The following is a 22,244-nucleotide window of genomic DNA, read 5'->3' as shown; positions in this document are numbered from 1 at the left end:
TCAACTGCCCCTTCTTCCCTTCACTAGAATGTAAAAAACATTCAGTTAATAATGAAACAAACTTTCTAGAAAAGCAGAAGTTCACAGTTGACGCAGGACTTGAACTCATGGAAGAACAGGTTACTAGCACCACTCAGAGTTAGAGCTAAATGACAAAGGAAGTTTCAACCATGTCTCCTCACTCAAAAACGAAAGTTACACTTGTCATAGTCTCAATAAAAGCTAAGACCTAGCTGTACCTTCACCAACCAAGCAAGTCACTTTAACCAAGGTGCAATTACTTGCTGTACTTAAGAACAAGTATTTAAGTAAATACACTTCTTTTAAAATTTTAATTCCAGTTAGTTAACATAGTTTCATATTAGTTACAATATAGTGATTCACCAGTTCCATATATTACTCAATGCACATACTCCTCCCCTCTGGTAACCATCAGTTTGTTCTCTATAGCAAAGCCTGTTTCTTGGGTATGTCCTCTATCTCTCTCTCTTTTCTTTTCCTTTGCTTGCTTGTTTTGTTTATTAAGTTTCACATATGAGTGAGAGCATATGGTATTTGTCTTCTCTGATTGACTTATTTCACATAGTTATTATACTCTCTATATCCATCCATGTCACTGCAAATGTTAAGATTTCCTTCTTTTTTATGACTAACATTCCGTTGTGTGTATGTGTGTGTGTATATATATACTTTTTTATTCATTCATCAGTCAATGGACACTTGGGCTACTTCATATCTTGGTATTGTAAATAATGTTGCAATAAACGTAGGGGAGCATGTATCTATTGAATTCAAGTTTTCATATGCCTTAGGTAAATACCCATTGGTGAAATTACTGGATCATATGCTAACTAACTCTATTTTTAATTTTTTGAGGAATCTCTATGCTGTTTTCCACAGTGGTTGTTTCAGTTTGCTTCCTAACCACCATTCACAAGGGTGAACTGTGACCTTTTTCTCCACATCCTCACCAACACTTGTTTGTGTTTTTGATTTTAGGCATTCTGACAAGCATAAGGTGAGATCTCACTGTGGTTTTGATTTGCATTTCCCTAATGATTAGTGACGTTTGAGCATCTTTTCATGTGTTGGCCATCTGTAAGTCTTCTTTGGAGAAATGTCTATTTATGTCTTCTGGTCACTTTTTAACTGGACTAGTTGGGGTTTTTTGAAGTTGTATAAATTCTTTAAATATTTTGGATACTAACCTTTTATCAGATATGCCATTTACAAATATTTTCTCATGTTCAGTAGGCTTTTAATTTTATTGACTACTTTCTCTGTTGTATAATTCAAACAGTTCCTAAACATCAATTGAGTATAAGGCTCTGAGTTTCCAAAAGCTGCAGAACTCTAAAGGTCCCAGTGGCAGACTTTCCTCTCAAAAAGTTAACAGTTCAAATCATGGTAAGGACAGTAAAAACAGCAAAAATAAAAGCCGAAGTGTTGACAGGTTCTACCTCAAGAAATGGCAAAAGAACATAAAGCTTCTAAGATCAACTCAATAGGATCAGGGAAGAATAACAAATAAGGGCAAAAAAGAGGAGGAAAATCAATGAGGGGTTGGAAATAGAGGATAAAGACAGAAAAGGCTGCAATGCCCATGGTGTATGAGTAAACAAAGAGTATAAACCATGGAGACAGGTTTTAAATATCAAACATATGAAGAAAAACTTAAACTCTAAAGACCGTATAGAAATTTTCCCTGAGAGCCACTGGAGCTAGACTGGCTTTACTATCAATTCAGTGTCTCATCTAGCTTTGGCCTCAAAGCCAGGGAACCAAATGCCTCCCTCAACACGCATCCATGAACTTGTGGGGGATCCATCACTATGCAATTACAAATACGACTTAGCAAATCTCGTCATCCTGTCAGTTATGTACATAGGGCATGTCATTCAGAATTGCTATAGTGTGAATACTCACCTTCAAATACTGAGAAGCATTCAGCTGAACTTGGAATGACTTGCAATTCTATCAGGCCAAGGAAGTAGGAGTATTTTTTTTTAATCTATGCTGATGCTAATGACTTACAAAGTTTTTGTTATGTTCACTGTACAAGGAGAGGTAGGCTAGCAGAGTGAGCAAGTGTGTTTGGTTTTTCCTCCCAGTTTTACTGAAATCAAATTGCCATATAAAATTATATTAGCTTAAGGTATACAACATATGATTTGAAATGTGTATATATCACAAAATGATCAGCACAATAATTTGAGTTAACACCCATCACCTCCTGCAGCTATGAATACTATTACAAAAGAAAATGCTACAAGTTTAATGATAAATATGAAAATGTAATAGTAAAAAATAGTTCAGAATTTTCAGGTAGTGCCTAAATTGGAAAATAAAAACCTTCAACAAATCAGTCAGTCTAAAGAATGAAAATTAAATTTCAATTATTTAATTCCATTAAAGCCATAGGCTTTCAAGAAAAAAATTTTCACATCTTACAAAGCACATAAAGCAAACTCAGCTACCTTAGATGGCAGAACTGGCTTGTGGTGCCCCTAGGTGAGGTGTTCAAACAAGATAAATTAGTGGCTTTCACAGTTAAAAGGCTACCTGGACAAAAGAAAGACTGAATAGTGTACATGCAAATAATGCCAACCAAGCACCACTAACAACCAAATTGCAAAGAAAGTCATTCATTGGCTGGAACCAACTGGAAGAGCACGGAGAAGGACAGAGGGGCTGGTGGTAGAAAGCTGGAACTACTCCACAAAGTTTTCAAACAACCTGCTAAGGAGCTTCCACTGCCCTGTAGGCAGAGAGGAACTACAGGGGATTCACGAGGGCTCGTCACAATCAGAAACAAATGTGCCTCCATGTATGTGTGCCCCACACACGCATTTATGTATTTTTTCCTTTTCCCCCCCAAAAAACTTCAACAATAATATGGAAGAGAGCCCTGAAAGAAGAAGGACACTGAATAAGGAAACACTAGTAACAAGGCTGTTGCAACTTCTTAGGTGAGTGATGACTGGGGCCTGAACCAGGAGAGTGGGGATTGAGAAATGAAGGAATGTGAGAAAGACTTGGACATAAAACTGACACCTCCTGGAAAACAATCAGATGTAACAATAATGAAAAGTGGAACCAAAATAAGAAATTGTGCCTCCATGGAATGAACTATGCTATTCTCAAAAATAATATTTTTATTAAAGTTACATTAAGTAATGTTTGAGATTATTAATATTTATCTTCACCACAGTCTAAAGTCATCCAGTAGCCAAGCAGAGACCAGTTCAAGAAACACTCAGCTCTAAAGGAGCATGTTGAAATGTGTCAGTTTAATTTCACATGAAAATCTGTCAGTAAATAGTTTAAATTTATCAAAAGATACAAGATAATGTATAAAAGAAACATTCCAAAAATAGGACTAAGTCAAGATTCTCCACAATGAGTAACATTTGCTCAATGAATTTCATAATAGGATCTAAGTTTCATGCTCCAGTTAATGAGTTTTGGCATTAACTCATTACCTCACATTGTAAAATATAATAAATCTTTTAAAATGACATGCAAAATAATATATGGTAAATTATTAACAATGACACTGAATACAATATAAAAGTATACACATACAGGGACACCTGGGTGGCTCAGTGGGTTAAATATCTGCCTTCCGCTCAGGTCATGATCCCTGGGTCCTGGAATGGAGCCCCATATCTGGCTCCCTGCTCAGCAGGGAAGATGCTTTTCCCTTCTCCCTGCCCCTCCCCCCTCACTTGTGCACATATGCACGCACACTCTCTCTCAAATAAATAAATCAATTAAATAAAAAGTATACATATACAATGTAGTTAAGATTAATGCCTATATAAGAACTAAAAAGGTACTATTTTAGCAAAAAATTTCATCATTTTTATCATACTGCCTTTTTCTGGCTTTGAAGTATTATCAACAAATAAAATTAGGACACACACCTGAGTGGCTCAGTTGGTTAAGCTTCTGACTCTTGGTTTTAGGTCTTGTCAAGATCTCATGGGTCATAGGACTGAGCCCTGCATCAGATTCCATGCTCAGCAGGGAATCCTGCTCAAGAGTTTTTCTCTCTCCCTCTCCCTCTGCCCCTTCCCCCACTCTCACTCTTTCTCTCAAATAAATAAATATATCTTTAAAAAATTATACGGTATTTACAGTGTACAACAGATGATGTGATATATGTATATATGTATACATGGTGACATGATTCCTTCCATCAAGTTAATTAACACAATCATCACTTCACATATTTACCTTTTAAAAAAAAAACTTTTCAATTAAACAATACAGTGTTACTCAACTACAGTCACTATGTTATACATTAGATCCTCAGAACTTGTCTCATAATTGAAAGTTTATATCCCATACTACCTTCTTAATATTCAAAATCAGTAACTGACCATTTAGATGAAATCTCTTTGCAGAACATGCTGGTTTCTAAAGATTAACAGGCTGATCCTGAACTGAGAAAAACACAAACCCAAGTCAACAATTCAAAGTACAACCATAAATGAACAAACAAGAGGCAATATGTGACCAGGCACATAAAAATTAGGTAAAAAGAAGTGGGGCAAAAGAAACACACTTGTTGAGGGCTTCCTAGAAGTCTAACATTGGGCTAAGCAGACCCTCTTTCCCACCCCATACTCACTGTATAATGAGTCTTTGGATAATCAGGTATAAGCTTCATAAGGCAGAGAGGGCTTGGTAACCAGCTTATCAGCAGGTTCTCAAACAGCACCTGGCACAATATAAGTACTCAATAAATATTTGTTAGATGTGTGGATGAATGGATGAATGGCTAGATGGCTGGTGGATGAGTGAATAACTATTTTTAATAATAATGATGGCACAGCTTAGGTATACCAAAAGAGATCCTGGCAGCTTAGGAGAAAGGAAGCAAGAAATGTTCTCCAAGCCACTAAATTCTCTTCCCGCAAAATACAGGTTATCACAGTAGAGTGGAAAAAGCATGGGCTCCACTGTCAGACCTGGAGGGGAAGCCAAGTTTCAGACTTTCCTTTAGTGGGTCCCTGGATAAGTTATTACTCCATGACTGAAATGCATAGACTAATTCTTTAATCTTGAAGTTGTAAAAAGGCTTTAACTGAAATAACATAGGTAGAGTATCTAGCAAATATCTAGCACATAATTAGTGCTTAATAAACATAAATCTCTCCACACCTGGGCCAAGGGAAATGACCCTAGTGCTCATACAGTCTGGGTCTTAGGGAAAGAGTGCAAGGAAGAGGTCTCAGTGAAAGGAATCTTAGTGCAGTCCACAGCAGGACAGCTCACATCACTTTAAAATGTCAATCCAGGGACACCTGGGTAGCTCAGTGATTGAGCATCTGCCTTCCACCCAGGGCTTGATCCTGGAGTTCCAGGATCGAGTCCCACATCAGGTCCCATAGGGAGCCTGCTTCTCCCTCTGCCTGTGTCTCTGCCTATGTGTCTCTCATGAATAAATAAATAAAATCTTTAATAAATAAATAAAATGTCAATCCAAAAGCCTGGCTCATTATATCATGTTGGAGGAAATTAACAATCATAGCATGGGCCTACATAAAATTCAAAGAGGGTAGTGGCCTCTGCCAGTACAAGGAAATATAAAACAAAATCACTAGCATATGTTCTGTGCCTGACAATTTCACACTTTCAAAATTAGGTATACTTTTCTTTACTATTATATGTCAAATCTACTTTATTGACAGTATTTGAAGTATACAGTTGGTCCTTGAATAATATGGGTTTGAACTGCATGGGTCCACTTATCCACAGATTATTTTTCTAATAATTACAGTACAGCACTGTAAATGTATTTTCTCTTATGATTTTCTTAGCAATATTCTCTTTTCTCTAGCTTATTTTATTGCAAGAATACAGTATATAATACATACAACATATGTGTTAATTGACTAATTTAGGTCAACGGTAAGCCTTCCAGTCAACAGTAGGCTATTAGTAGTTACATTTTTAAGAATTCAAAACTCATACTCAGATTTTCAACTTGGGGGGGGGCTGCACTCCTAACCCTGATGTTGTTCAAGAGTCAGTTGTATTTTTTTTAATTTGATGACATTATGGATCATCAAGGACTCTTTTCAAGAAAAATGCCCCAGGGGCCTATCCAGGCTTTGTCTCTAAGAGACCAATGTAAGTGCACATTTGGCTCTAATTATGCCCTTGTGTGTTCCCTTTCGTACTTCCAAAGCATCATATCATACAATGCATCCCAATTATAAAACATGACTAATATCCCCAAATTTTGTACCTATAATTGAAAATGTAAGTAGTTTTTTACAGAGTTCTAATAGTTTTCTCTTGTGAGTTAGTAGCAAAATAAATTACAATTTTTATATATTATCTTTCTAATTATTGCTTCATCAGGTGAAGTCCTCTTAAATCAATCAGTGAGAAAATTAACTTTAGAAGATGCTTTGAGTATATTATTCAACTACAGCATCAGGAATACCTAAAAGGTTTGGTTTTTTTGCAACATAAATCCACATCATTTAAATCAAACCTGAATCCAAAATCACTAAATTCAAATAATGCAGTTGAATAGTTTGCTTTTGGACAAAGGTCATTTATCCACTGCTGATTTTAAATAAACATTTTAATTAAGGACATATATAGCTGGGGAGGTAGAGAATAAGAGAAAAAAATTGAGTAGAGGGAGATAATCACACCAGAGAAATTCTCTCAATTAAGAAAGTTCTATCTTATAAACAAAAAACTGGGTATCAATCATCAAGTCCAGAGGGTAGCAATGGAACAAGAGATTGATAGCACCATATTCTCATAACTTAAACCAATTTACAAAATCTCTATCGACAAAGTAATAGTCCCTTACAGAGGATTGCAGTTAATGAATCAACATTTGGAAAGGAGTACGATATAATTTCATGAACAGAGGAACTGAAACTATTTAGAATAGTAGGGGAAGGTACACCCTATTTTTATTGGAATCAGCCAGAAGCTGAGAAAAAGGATTTGTGCCCAGTAGAACAACTCTCTGAAGAAATCTAGGACGGTATGTTGGCAGAAACAAAGAAAAAACTCACGCAGCAAGTCCTATGCTTCACCCATAGGAGTATCGGCAACTCTGTCTATCCTTGCCAGCTTTGATGCCACATACGCACCAGGAAGCTTTCTGAAGATAGTAATATAGATTTCTCTTGCTACCCAAAAGAAGAATATTCTTATGAGACCTTTCATAAGCCAAAACAACGTAAAGCAAAAAAACAATTACCATTTCATAAAAGCGAAAATCCTCTTTGGATTTCTTTCGGTTAGTGAAAACAGGTAGTAATATAGTCTTTTGTAAAAGTGAAGTGGCATAAAGCGAACTTGGCCACAGTGGAAGAAACAACCCTGCCCTAGTTATCTATCACCTGGGAACAGGATTCTCTTAACACAGTATAAAATACTTTTCTCCTTGGAAATACATTTCTGGAAAAAAAAAAAAAAAAAAAAGAAAAGAAATACATTTCTGATTGTTAACAACTGATTTTCCAGTAGATATCAATGTTCAGATATTTCTGTTTAAGCATATCAGATTTCCCAGGGTCTCATCAGCCCTGAATAACTAGACTACTGGTGCTGATGAACTACCAAGATCCTTTTCAAGCAATTCCTGCACACATGAGCATGATCAGTTTTAAATCAGCTTTTGCAAACTACGTGTTCTACATCATATTAGAATACAGTATGTTCCTGAGTCGCCCACAGTGTACATTCAATTTTATTTGGAACATATCTTTATATGTTTATCATCTTTAATAAAGAATTCAAGAAAACCGTACTCCTGACCTTCCACGGTGCGAACTGGCCAATTAAAAAGCTCAGCTATTTATCGCACATTTGTTAAGTGCAAAGCCCTAGTAAGGTATCAATACGGTAAAGCAAATGTGAGTTAAATTCATCCACTCATGGGGATCCTGAGTGGCACAGTCCACTAAGGGTTCAACTCTTGGTTTCGACTCTGGTCATCATCTCAGGGTTGTGAGATCAAGCCTGGCATCAGGCTCCATGCTCAATAAGGAGTCTGCCTGTGATTCTCTCTCCCTCTCCCTAACCATGCACACATGATCACTCTCTCTAAAATAATTAATTAATTAATTAATTAATAAAAAGAAATTCATTCACTCACAAGTTACTGAATACCCTAGATGTGCCACTTATGGAGTGCCTTTCAGGTACTGAAAAGTCAAAGAGAATACAAAATCCCAAATACTTTACAATCCAAAGGAGCAAGCTAAGAAACTAGATAAAAAATTCCAATAATACTATAATAGAGGTATGTGTTCTAAAGTAACTAACTCTAGGAAACCAGAAAAAACTCTACAGATGGTAACTTTTAAGCTAGTCCTAAAAACGGAATTAAAAAATTTTTATTTAGCAAGAGAGAGGAGTGCTTAAGAAAAAGAAACAGTAAGGGCACCAAGGACAAGAAATCATCTTACGCAAGAAATTTCCCCATCACTGGGATAAACAAGGCTCAGTGACAGAGTAAGGAGGAGGGGGTCAGAGGAAGCAAGATAGCCTTCTGCCATTATTAAGGCCTTCAGACTTCTTCCTCTGTGTTATGTCCTATAGTGTTTGCCGGCAGGAGCCTGTGCTCAGGAGATACCAGTTATTGGGAGTCACAGCTTTCCCTCAGGTCCTCAAGCTTCTGAAAAGTGGAAATAGGAGGGGTTGCTGGGCAGGGAGATGGGTGAACCAGGAGAACAGTCTCATTTCCCATCAACTACTGGAATCCCTTCTATGTATCATGATAAATGGCTCCATATTGGGCAACAACTAGAATGTTAACTAAAATGTCCTCCTTGTATCATCTTCTCTTCCTCAGAATCACTTACTACAATTTTTCTAACCTGGCCTCATTTGAAATCCTTTCTAACATCTTCTCCACCTTACAATGCACTCTTGTTGGTCAGAGCTGATCACAAAGGACCCCAGTGCCCTCCAACCACAGCAGAGCACTGAACCACATCAGGTTCTTGGTATGGACAAGGTAGCTCTCGATCGCACAGACCTTTATAAAAGTGCAAGACCTGGATCAGACTAAATCCTTGGTCAGGGGGATCCCTGGGTGGCTCAGCGGTTTAGCGCCTGCCTTTGGCCCAGGGCACGTTCCTGGAGTCCCGGGATCGAGTCCCGCGTCGGGCTCCCGGCATGGAGCCTGCTTCTCCCTCCTCCTGTGTCTCTGCCTCTCTCTCTCTCTCTCTCTGTCTATGATAAATAAATAAATAAATCTTTAAAAAAAATAAATAAATAAAATAAATCCTTGGTCAAATAAAACACCTTGTCCTTCTTCCTTTGAACTATTCTCATAAGCACTGTTTACCTCTCCTTTAAATCACTCATGATCATTATAAATTAACACTTATTTGTGTGATTACTTGAATAATGGCTCTGTATCCCCAGCCCAGGCACCAGTATCTCAAAGGCGGCACAAAACTACCTTATGGTATTTTGCTTTTATTTTCCATTACCAATGTATTATGAGGTGTTGGTATAGTCCCTATTCCAAAGAAAGGGTTCAAGAAATGTCAGATGAAGAAGTAGATGTGCACGCAAAAAAATTACATGAGGCAAGATATGATAAGCGTGATAGGAGTGTTGAAATCAACCTTCTGTGGAGATTCTTTCAACTTCCTCTGTGAAGGAAAGGCATTGTAGGGGCAGAAGAGCATCTGAGCCAATTCCTGAGTGAGTGGTGTTTCAACCAGAAATTCAAAGCAAAGAAAATATCTGGGCAACAAAACAACCAAGGAAAACAATATATTTGAAGGATCATCATTTATATGGGAAATTGTTCATAATATTAAGTTAATAAGCAGGATACAAAACAGTCTGCACCTCACTCTCACACACATAACACAAAAACCCTGAAGGGAGATGGTTTAAATATTAACAAGAGTCACTGCTGAGCCATCTTTATTTTCTTCTTTACCCTCTATTGTAGTTTCCAAAATATTCTATAATAAAGATCTTCATAATCATTAAGGGAAACATTTGGATGTTTAAAGTCATTTAGGATGAAACTGTAATGACATTTTAAGTCTTTAGGCTTCAGAAAAGGTTCCTAGACTGTTTTGGGTTTTTTTGGTTTTTTTCATGGTCATACTTATGTGAATGTTGTAAAGCAGAAGGAATGCTAGGTAACAGAGTTCAGTCCTAAAGAAATATTACAAACCGTGCTTCCCACCCTCCCCCAAAATTACATTTACTCTCTAATCTACTTCTTTGCATCTTGACGACTGGCATGAAGGGACCTGAATTTACAGGCTAATACCAGGAAATCAGAAGCCAGCGTCAGTGATTGCACTGCTCCAACAGAACATCGATTGTCTTTCACGCCCCCAGCTGGGCCCTTCGAACGATGAAATACACACCGACACCACCACACTGCACTCAGCATATCAAGCGGAGGAATGGAAGGGCTCTGAGAACAGCTAGACATTATTATAAAACAAAGGTCCACTCGAGGCGCCTGGCTGGCTCAGTCAGATGAGCGACCAACTCTTGGTTTCAGCCTAGGTCATGATCCCAGAGTCATGAGATCCAGTCCACCATGGGGCTCTGCACTCAGCAGGGAGTCAGGCTTGTGTGCTCGCTCGCTCTCTCCCAAATAAGTAAATAAATAAAATCTTTAAATAAAAGTCCACTCTTTGAATTAAGAGATACCTTAGTCTGCAGTTAACAAGAAGCATGCCACAAAATACTGTCATTACCAAACAAAAAAGGAAACCATACTGTCTTCTGACACATGGAGCATCCAGCTTGTCCCCCGTTGATCTCCTAGAAATCTGAGTCTAGAGTACCCTTCTGTATCTAAAACAACAAAATATAAAAGCAGTGGCGGAAAAACTACCACTTTAAATAGATGCCAGACTTCCTACAAACAGTACTAACTCAAAAACCATCTAAAAGGAAGTGGAAGGTTCTCTGAGTGATGGCCATCAAACACAGTCTCTTCCTTACCATGACAAAGAATGACAAAAGGGAAACGTACAAATTATGAAGAAATGCAGTTTACAGAGTCAAACCTGCAGCCCACTGAACCATCTAAGACTCCATGCACAACCCCCATCTCTCTCTCTCCCCTTACAAGCTCTAAGCGTTGGCCTGCATGCCCCCTTCTTTCCAGGTGCCACTCACTACCCAATTCCAGGGGCCTGCTCCCCTTGGGACTTCTAGCAGAGGAGCCTGCACCTTTTACCCAAGTTTCCCTGTCTCTGAAACACACCAACTTTCCTGAATACTTTGGAGATTCATCAGAAATCATTACTAATAAACAGGTATGGTGGTTAAAAAAAAAAAAAAAAAAAAGACACACCACGATTACAAAGTCAAGAAAGCTCTTCAACAGGCAATTAAGACCCTAGCTGAAATGTAGGTAGTAATGGGAGCCTGGGTGTGAAACAAACAGGTCTGGGCAGCTCTAGGGTCCTGAAGCTCCTCGGCTGATTGTGAGGTTGAGCCGAGTCTGGGAACTGCTGTCGTTCCCTCAGTCGTCTATCCTTTGTGCACGAAGTATATTCAAGATCCTACCACCTTCTGCAGGAAGGACCTCCAGGTTCCCCAGCCACTCAGGTGGTAGGCTAGCTGGCTGGAAAAAGAGCAAGTGTGGGACACCTGGGTGGCTCAGTGGTTGATCGTCTGCCTTTGGCTCAGGGCGTGATCCTGGGGTCCTAGGATCGAGTCCCACATCAGACTCCCCTGCAGGGAGCCTGCCTATGTCTCTGCCTCTCTTTGTGTCTCTCGTGAATAAATAAATAAAAACCTTAAAAAAAAAAAAAAAAAGAGCAGGTGTGACTTTGGCCAACTCTGGAGTCTGGAACCTGGCACAGAAAGGGTCAGCTTCAGTCATGTTAAAAATCCACTTATGTGAATTCATGGCATTCCCTAGGCTATGAAAAGAGAAGCTGAATCATGTGTAGAACCTCTCCACACTGAAATCCTTAGCATACTTGGTAGTAACGATATTCATGTGGTTTTGTAGGAAATTCCTTACAAACGATTTCTCAAGTATGCAAGATAAATCAGAATTAACTTCCTTGCTTACAGCTTGGATCAATTAAAATCTATGTGGTGGCTTTTGCTATGACAAAGACCTACATATACATTTTTTGCTGAGTAACTTTTGCATTGCTGTTTTCAAATTCACGGCACATTATCTTAAATTGGGAAAAAGCAAACAAAATATTTTGCAGTATTTTCTGACTGTGGGAAAGCCTTAAAATCACATTGCCGTTTTCTGTAAGCTAGAGTTGTTTCTCTTAAACTCAAATATTTGAATACCCTGGATAAAGTACTTACTGTGCATCAATACCTGACTAACATGCTACGCTCTGCAGAGTAGAATTTGGATACAAAGATGATCAGTGTTGGCTTCTCTCCAGGAAGATGTTTCCATAACATCATACTGATGCTCTAGAATTTAACCTCAACTCCTCTTCAGCCTTTTAGCCACAACAAACTGGATCATATCAGAAGTTATCTGTTTTAGGGTTTTATTTAAACATTAAGCACAATAAAACCATTTTAATGGCTTGAGAAACCAGAAAGCTGCAAAATCCAGTAACACAGTACTGGAGGGTTATTATTGCTGGTGAAGCCACTTTCCCTCTGTGAAAGAGACAAGACGTTTTTCCAAGTGTTAGAACAGAAAATCCTGACACATGCCTACTAGAGAACAATCTGAGAAATAAAACAGTTATGCAGAGGGAGAGTGCCAAACACATGTATGCATACCATGAACTATCTTTTCCCTCAAATTTTATGTGGTATCATTCAGAAGATCCTATCACCTAGAAAAGCCACACACATAACCTTCCTGGCTATCGTACCCAGTCCTATCTTTGATTTCTAAATTAAAAACAAACTTTAAGGGGCACCTGGGCGACTCAGTGATGGAGTGTCGGCCTTTGGCTCAGGTTGTGATCCCAGGGTCCTGCAATGGAGTCCCACATTGGGCTCCCAGCAGGGAGCCTGCTTCTTTTGCCTATGTCTCTGGCCTCTCTCTGCATCGCTCATGAATAAATAAATAAATAAATAAATAAATAAATAAATAATCTTTAGACAGAAAAAAAGGGAAAAAAAAAACTTAAATTCTGACCTTTACTATTTTTAAGTAGCTCTGGATTGTCTATCCTTTAGTATCTATCCATATCTAAGAGCCTACTAGTATTCACAGGGAAATGCGAGCACACCTTCTAGAAGCCAAATGAGAAGGTACACAGTAAGGAGCACAGAGTACTGCATGAGGATTCAAAAGACCTGATGATTCAAAAGACCTGAGACAAAAAACTCAGGTCTTTTGAATCCTGGCTAAACCAAACACTCGCTGAACCTAGCTAACCCTCAGCTAAGCCACCCATAAATTAAAGACAAGATGAGAGGTACAACTTGACCTGTCTAAAGAGTGTTGTTGAAAGTATGTATCAATAAGATAACACATTTGCAAATGGTCTTAAACTAAAAACGTGAAACACCATTCAGCTGCTTTTCTAATTAGAAACCACTAGGACATCCCAAAACAAGTCAGTGTTCCTCTGTTTACTCGTCTTTTAGGTTTTGCCATTTCCTCCTCCCTCTCACCCTGCCCTCTCTTCTTTCATGTAACAGATATTTGCCAGGTTTCCACCAAAGACCAGATACCGTTCCAGACTTGCACCGTCCAATACCATAAGCAGTAAAACATGTAGCTATTAGGCATTCAAAATGGCACTAGTCCAAATTGGGACATGCTATAAACATAAAATACACACTGGGTTTTGAAGACCTGGTGTGACCAAAAGAAAATAAAATATCTCAATTTTTTATACAGATTACGTGTTGAAAAGATAAAATTTTGGATATTAGGTTAAACCTATGTATTATTCCAATTAATTCTGGTCTTTGTACTTTATTTTAACATGGCAACTAGAAGTTCAAAAATTGTTAAATACACAAAAGGCTCACATTATATTTCTATTTGAAAATGCTATTCTAGACCCTGGGGATATTTTAGGGAACAAAACAAAGTTCTTAACCTCATGAAGCTTATGTTTCAACATCTATGGCCCTAAGACCTTCAAATAATCAGTAGAAAAGGAAAACTAAAACAGCAACTGTGTGTAGAGAGGAGCCTGGGATGGAGGTCACACACATAAGAGACAGGCTTTCCCTCTGGCCCCTCCTTCTGCCCATGGTAGGACCCATGGTCCCCAGAATTATCAGGCAGTAAAATGGTGAGCTATGACCTCAACCATCTTGGAAAAGACTGTCCCTTCCCTGTTATGCTAGGCACTCCTAAAAACACAACCATTATCCATCCAAACTTAGTGAAGAACAAAGCTTTTAATTTGGGGCCATCACTGGTTTCCTGGCATCATATGTGCTACTTTGGCTCGTGCCTCAAAAGCACTTTTAAAAGATTTCTGACAGTAGGTACAAAGAGGTTGTTCTTAACAAAGACAGCTGTCTGGATTCCAACACTCCATTATGAGAGTTCTTCATCATCTTCCTCTCCACAGGTCCAATGAACCACACCTCTCCTACACTCTCCTACATACCTTCAGCTCCCCGAATCACAGCCACCTGTGCTTCCAGATAAAGGGCAAGGGGCTGAATTCAAACAGCACAAATCAGGATGGTAATTTCAAGGTCCCTACAGGCCCAATGCAGTCAAAAACAAAAACAAAAACAAAAAAACCTCGAGTTGACCAGATGAAAGCTAAATGTGAGGCTACTTGTTGTAAGATTTTAAGAAATTTCTAAAGGGTGAGCTGATTTAGTCCAAATGGGCCTATTTTTTTAATCGCACTTTTCCTACCAAAAAGGCATAGTGCATATTTGAATTTCATATTCTATGTGTTACCTTACCTTAAATTCAGACCACACCACAGCAAATGTTTTGCTGGCCCAAACATCTTTCTGGAAGATTATAAAGAAAACTGTGGCTTTCAAGAGACTCTGTGCTATAATATGCTCTAGTGGGTGTAGCAGAAAGCTGAAAGGCTCAGGTGTCAGGGTAGATAGCGTTCTTTCATAATTGACCCCATCTATGTCCCCTGCTCATGCTGTTCTCTCAGCCAGGGTGCCCTGCCCCTCTGCCAACTTACAGATTATGCCTCCATGAGAGCCCAGCCCAGAGCCTGGCCCTCCCAGAAGTTGTCCCTAGCAACCTCACACCAAATAATCTCTCTCCTTCTTTCTCAGGGGAACCCAGTCAACCAAAACATTTTATCATCTATTTATCTCTTCTCTAGGTACTCAAACACCTGTAACTCAGAAGGAAAGCAATTTAAAAAGTCAGTATGATGTCTGAAAATTTATCACCCTCCCTTTCAATCAGCTGCAATTTATCTGAGCTTTATTCAGCAACACAGATGAACCTAACGCTAGGGATACAAAAAGTACACACAATCCCAATACTCACCTAATTCAGTCTAGCTGAGAAACAAAGTAAACAATGATCCTAACTGACACGGACACCGTATTAAAGGTGCGGGCAAAGTGCCATGCAAGCCCACAAGAGGGCTCTTCTTCCTGGGTGACTGAGGAAAGCCTCTCACAGGAAGTGAATACATAAGCAAAAAATTGAGAAAGAAGTTGAAACTGACTAGGTAACACAGAAAAGGCCCTTCACAGGCAGTAAAGCATGGCACATTGAAAGAAATCAGAGAATGTGTTTAAAATCCTCATACAGAACCACCAAAAAAAATATTTTTTCCAATATATTAAATTATTCCTGGGGGCATTTGAGGCTCTATATAACAGACCCCAATCCACTTTTTCTACATTTCTCAAAGTATAACACAGCAAGTAAAGGTGGGCTCTTTGGAACCAGACTGGGGTCAAATTCTACTATGTAACCTTATACAAGTTTCTTTACCTATCTGTGCCTCACTTTCTTCATCTGCAACATGAGGATGACAGTATGCCTACCTCACAGGGTTGGTAAATTATTGTTATGAGAAAATGAATTGAAACAAACAAGAATTATCATAAATGAGGCGATCAGTAAATGCTTGTGTTCATATTATTATGACTATGATTATCTACTTGTCCATGCCGGACATAGCAGCAGATACGAAAGTTCTTGTTCCCAACACCTGCCCATGTCTCCACAGGACAAACTCTTCCTACGTCCAAACCCCACCCAGCAAGACGCTGCTTACATCCCACGGCATGCACGCCTGCATGAAGCTTCTTCACTGAGCCCACTCTCCTCTCACATGAGGGAAATGATCATCTCCCTCCCTCCTCTAAACTCCCAGAGCAGTCTGCAGGTGTTGGGGCACTTGGGCACTCTTCACTCCAGTGTCATTATGCCCATATCTCATTTCCCTACAGGCCTACAGCTCTTTAAGAGCACGGACTACACCTTCCCAATCTTCGCTTCCCTGGGGAACCGAGAGGCCTTTTCACATATGGATACTCAGTGTCTGCTGTTGAACAAATTAAAATACTCTCCCCTTTAATTAAGTCAAGAATAGACTAGAGCTTTTAAAATTGCTGTAGCATCTACCAAGCTATTCTTCCTAATAAAAACCCTTACCCAGAAAGAAACTCAGTGCAATTTTACATGGCTCCTTTGTAAGGGAATCTTAAGAAAAGTCAATAATAAGATATTCTTAAAGTGAGTGACAACTGACAAAGAGCCCAGTTAACAGTTAACAATGCTGGGCACAGTAATCCCTCTCCTTTCTCCATTTTCTGAACAGGTTCTAACGTAAATCTGTTTAGGCTATTGTTACTTTTCTGTTCCATATTTACAAAAGGTGGGACACAGTTTCAACAGTAATGCCAATTTCATTGTTTATCCTGATTCAGAAGCTCATTCTGTCTGGTTTTACCACGTTCTACTGCCCATGTAAAGAAATGCTAGCCTGGAACCACCCAGACCATGTGGCTCACACAACTACAGCATCAATACAAGGTACAGAGGACTCTTACCTGTGGTGCCCCTGTACTCAGTGAAAGTACACTAGAAAACCAGAATACTATTCTTCTCCAAAACCTCCCTAACTCAAAACATAATTATTGCTAAGTACAACTTGATTAAAATCCTAAACTTTAATTAGCAAAGGAAAAAGTTAACTAGGATTGGCTTCCTCTTACAATAAAAATATTTTGACATTCAAGCAATTCAAAGACAGTCTTCATTTACAATTCCGTATAGGTGACTTTTCTAAAAGAAAAGCCTGTGCAGCCCGGGTGGCTCAAAGGTTTAGCGCCACATTCAGTCCAGAGTGTGGTCCTGGGGACCAGGGATCGAGTCCCACGTCGGGCTCCCTGTGTGGAGCCTGCTTCTCCCTCTGCCTGTGTCTCTGCCTCTCTCTCTCTCTCTCTCTCTCTCTCTCTCTGCTCTCATGAATAAATAAATAAAACCTTTAAAAATAAATAAATAAATAAAGCCTTAAGAAATATGGTTCAACAAAGCAAAAATAAGAGAAAATAAAATAAAACAGAGCTCTAGTACTTCCCTGTCTTTTAAAATATATGTGCAATTGTTTTCCATAGTATCCCACTGGATATCATGGATTCAAAACAAAGGAATTAGGCAAATAGAAGTGAGATTATCAGCCCAGAAATATAGTCAGACATGAGGGTACCAAGAACATACAACCTGACCGGCACACAGAATATATCAAAAATCCACAAAATCATCACATTGCAGTTGCTAACAAAGTAACAAAGTAGGATTGTTCAATTCAAAAATAAGGCTACCTTATAATTAAGATTGTTTTAAATATCTCTAGGACCAAAAAGATCATGAGGAAAGGCAATGCTGTAGTATAGCTTCTAAAACCAATATCCATATGATTTTCCAAGCACTTAAACTGTTTACACCTTATGTCAACAAGTGTAAAAGTTCATAGCTACATGACTCTTTTATTTAAAAACAAAAAATTTCTAATATATTGATCACCATTATCCCAAAATTGACAAAATCACTACAAATTTACTATTTCCTCTATGATCTAGGTATTTCTAAAGAGACTCAACAAGAACAGAGGGGGAGGTGTGACATGCCAATAAATGCTTTATATACTCTGTGCAAATATTAATTGTGTTACGGTAAGAGCTTACTAGTATCTTTTTTTCTAGTTTTCCCTATTAAGAGGGGGAAAACTTCCATTTTTCTCACATCTGGAACATGTTTTAAGAGGCTTACATGAGCAGCATATAAATGCTGCTAAGCCACTAGTAGTTAGTCTTTGGTCTTCCACTGCCATGGACCTTATGTTCAAATATGACCATAACCATGAAAGTATTATGGTGATTAAGAGATCAGACATGGCTGGATCTAAAAGCACTGTGAAACAGCCATATTATCCATACTCTACTTGAGATCATGGCCTTGCTTTCCAACACTAATAGCTATGCTTTCCTATCAAGGCCTCCTATCCCTGACATTGCTCTAGATTTTAGATTTGTTCCCTCCCTTTTAAAAAACTCAATGGACCTATATCCTATTTCCTTAAGGTCCCATTCTCCAGGTAAACTATATTGAGCTGGAATGCCAGAGGCAGATGATACCTCAACATATAACTTCTTCAGTGACAATAAACAGGAGTCTTTAGAAAGCATCTCAAAATACCAGGACAAACATGGAGCAACTTAGAGGTCTGTAAATTCTCGAGCATCTTTTAAATAACAACATTTAGCAATAATGGCATTTAACGAGCTGTCTGTTCTACCTTCACGCTGGACTAGAACCAGGCTATGAAAGTGTTACAAAATGAGCTTATTTTGAGAAGCATAGGACAAGTTTTCCACTATGAAGAACATTATACTAAAAGTTATTTGCAAGAACCATTCAATTACCAAAGAGCATAAATACAAATACTTAACTTCCTGACTGTCCAAGAGCACATTAATTACTGAATATACTGCCTTACACAGATGCCTCACTTTATAATTTTTTAAAGACTACAAGGATGGTGCCCTTAGCAAGCCTGTGAAGTTTACATTTCCCACTCACAGGTGAAGAAAGGCAGTGACTTACCCAAATTAAATGACTTACCCAAATTAAAACAGTAACTCAGTGATTTTTGAATTCTGGGTCAAGGAAGCATATATTGTATACAACAGGCATAATGTGTTTATCTTCAAAAAGAAGGCACGTGAAAGGATATGGCAACAACTGGGGTGCCTGGCTGGTTCAGTCAGTTAAGCTTCAGATTCTTGATTTCAGCTTAGGTCATATGACTATCTCAGGGTCATGGGATCCAGCCCCATGTCAGGCTCCACACTCTGTACAGAGTCTGCTTGGCCCTCTCCCTCTGCTCCTCCCACCATGCTCTATCTCAAATAAATAAATAAAATCTTAAAAAAAAAATAATATGGCAACAATTAATAAATTCTCAAAATTCAAAGGGTAATGAATCATTTATAACATGTCTAACTCCTCCACCAAAAAAATGACAGTACTAGGAAAACTATAAAATGGAAAATGTACAAATCGCTGCTGATTGTCTACCAAACCCAAAGTAAACACCACTAACATTTTCTAATGTAAATGAAATCCACAGCAGGAAATACATTAGTTTTCAAATCACTGAAATTGCCTCCCAACACACATGTGCACACATGCGTGCACACACACACACACACACACTTGCACTTTCTTCTTTTCCATACACAGCAAAGAAGTAACATTGAATTAGGGATTTACATACTAAAGATCAGTTTAAAAATAATGTACATTAATTTTAAAAGCTTCATGTAAATAAACCAGAAAGTAGATGGACAAAAGAATAGGACAAAAGTAGATGACTGAATATATGCTTACTTCCATTCCCTCCAAAAAGAACAATAAATAAAAGAAAAATGAAATTAGAGACAATAGAATATTAGAGATATCTACAAAATTCCAAAAGATGAGAAACCAGTGCATAACTGGAAACTGATTTAGTAAACTGGAGAAAGTTGAAACCTAACTGCCAAAGACCAGGAGTGATGAGGCCATCAGGAAGAGTATTCAACTAAAATTAAAGGTCTGTTCATGATGGAGAATTCCAGAAAGGCTAAAAACTGAGTTACTATGTAAGGGTTGAGGCTGAAAACAAAAGGAATTGGTTTACAGGTCTGTATTAAAGGACCAATTCTTTAACCCAACAACTGAGCAACTTATTAATAAGCATGAGAACAGGGTTTTTTCTGAATGCAGCTAATGAGAGCGTTTGGCCAGGCATGACTCAGGGAAGGAATGAGTCTCTGCACTGAAACCATGAGTAGAGGGCCAGCCAGACTCAGAATGGATGACTCTTCTAAAGAAAATGACCGACCTGAAAGAGAGGAAAAACTGAAACTGGCACCTAGGGACTCCCAATGAAACAGCAGGGCCCAAACTCATCATCCAGAGGAGAACATCAGACACTAGTCCCACCATGCACGCTGAGTTTCTAATCAACTTTTAAAATGAAGAGCAAGACCAGAGAAAAAAGAACATTATAAAATGAACAATTTGTCATAAGATAGAACAATTACAAATGTATATGCATCTCAAAATAGAAGCAAAAATAGAATTAAGGAAAGAAAAAGACAATGACATGATTATATTAAGAGATGTTCACATTATATCTTAGTAATTGATAAAATTAGACCCAAAAGAAATCAGGAAAGACTCAGACAATCTGAACAACATGATCAACCACCTTGACCTAACTGACATTCACAGACAATCTAAAACTGAAGAATACACATTCCCTTCAAATGCACATGGCACATTACCAAGATAGACCATATGGTGCACTATAAAGCAAGTCTCAACAAATGTAAAAGGATTGTAATCACACAAAGTATATTCTCTGACAACATAGAATTAAATTAGAAATCAGTAACAATAAGATATCTAGGAAAGTTCCAAAAGTATGAAAACTGAACAACACACCTCTAAATAGTTCATGGATCAAAGATAAGATCAAAAAGGAATTTAGGAAATATTTTTAACCAAAGAGCAACAAAAATAAAATATATCAAAATCTGGATGCAGCTAAAATAGTACTTAAAGGGAAACTTAAAACTTTAAAATGCTTAATATAAGAAAATAAAAAGGATCTGCCACCATGACCCTAAGGCTCTCCCTTCAGAAGTCATAAAGAACAGAGCAAACTAAACTCAAAATAGAAGGAAGAAAATAATAAAAGCAGAAGTCAATGAAATAGAACACATACAAACACCAGAGAAAACTAATAAAACTAAGAGACATCTTTAAAACACCTGTCATAACTGACAGACTTGTAGTTAGATCGAAAATAGAGACAAAAGACAAATAAATCACCAGTACCAGAAATGGAAAAAACATACCACCAGAGATCTTACAAACATTTAAAAAGATAACAAGAGAATAAAATGTGTAACTTTATGCCAACAATTTGAGCACAACTTACATACGATGGACAAATATGCCGAAAAATAGAATCTATCAAAATTGGCATAAGAAGAAACAGAAAATCTAAATAGCCTTTATCTTTTAAAGACAGTAAATTTGTTATCAAAAACATTCTTAAAGCACAAAAGAACAACTCCAGGTGATTTCACTGTTAGATTCTATCAAACATTCAAGAAGGAAATTTAACTTTTTCAGAAAATAGAGAAGGATCACCACCCAACTCATTTTTTTAAAATATTTTATTTATGAGAGAGGCAGAGACACAGGCAGAGGGAGAAGCAGGCTCCATGCAGGGAGCCCGACGTGGGACTTGATTCCGGTCTCCAGGATCACACCCCGGGCTGCAGGCGGCGCTAAACTGCTGCGCCACGGGGGCTGCCCACCCAACTCATTTTATAAGGTTAGCATAACGCCAATACTAAAACCCAACAAACACATTATAAAAAATGAAAACGACGGAGCTGTATGCCTCACGAATATAAACACAAATCTTTCACAAAATTTTAGCAAATTAAATCCAGTAATATATTAAAAGGTACATTATGAGCAAGTAGTACAGTTTATCCAAACAACTGGTTAACATTTGAAAAATCAATCAACATACAAGTAAAAGAGAAAAATCTCAAGATCAGGATCAGATGCAGAACAGGTATTTGACAAAATCCAACAATTCATGATAATACTCCCCACAGAGTAGGAAGAGTTAGAGAACTTCCTGAAACTGATGAAGACCAACTGCGGAAAAATTGCTAAAGCCAACATCATGCTCAAAGATGAAAAACTGACTTGTTTTCCCCTGAGACAAAGAATAGGCAAGAATGTCTCTACTTACACCACATCTTGGCCAGTACTAGCAGGAGGT

At 38.1% G+C, this 22,244-nt stretch overlaps 1 protein-coding gene across 21 annotated transcripts in view; it reads right to left on the bottom strand.

The window, feature by feature from the left end:
• Positions 1-22,244, bottom strand: part of SIPA1L1 (signal induced proliferation associated 1 like 1) — a 377,379-nt gene that overhangs the window by 309,553 nt on the left and 45,582 nt on the right. For 4 of the 21 annotated variants that reach the window (XM_072839140.1, XM_072839145.1, XM_072839146.1 and 1 more), the window contains one exon: positions 4,637-4,726. The exons of the other annotated variants lie outside the window; for them this stretch is intronic. The gene's annotated coding sequence lies outside the window, so the exon portion shown is untranslated. The remainder of the gene's footprint in view (positions 1-4,636; positions 4,727-22,244) is intronic. 21 annotated transcript variants of the gene reach the window in all.

This window comes from Canis lupus, chromosome 9 (assembly GCF_048164855.1).
Source record: "Canis lupus baileyi chromosome 9, mCanLup2.hap1, whole genome shotgun sequence".
In the NCBI taxonomy this organism is placed as follows: domain Eukaryota; kingdom Metazoa; phylum Chordata; class Mammalia; order Carnivora; family Canidae; genus Canis; species Canis lupus.
Note: the sequence above shows the minus strand (reverse complement) of the source record. Positions and strands in the feature narration are given on the sequence as shown.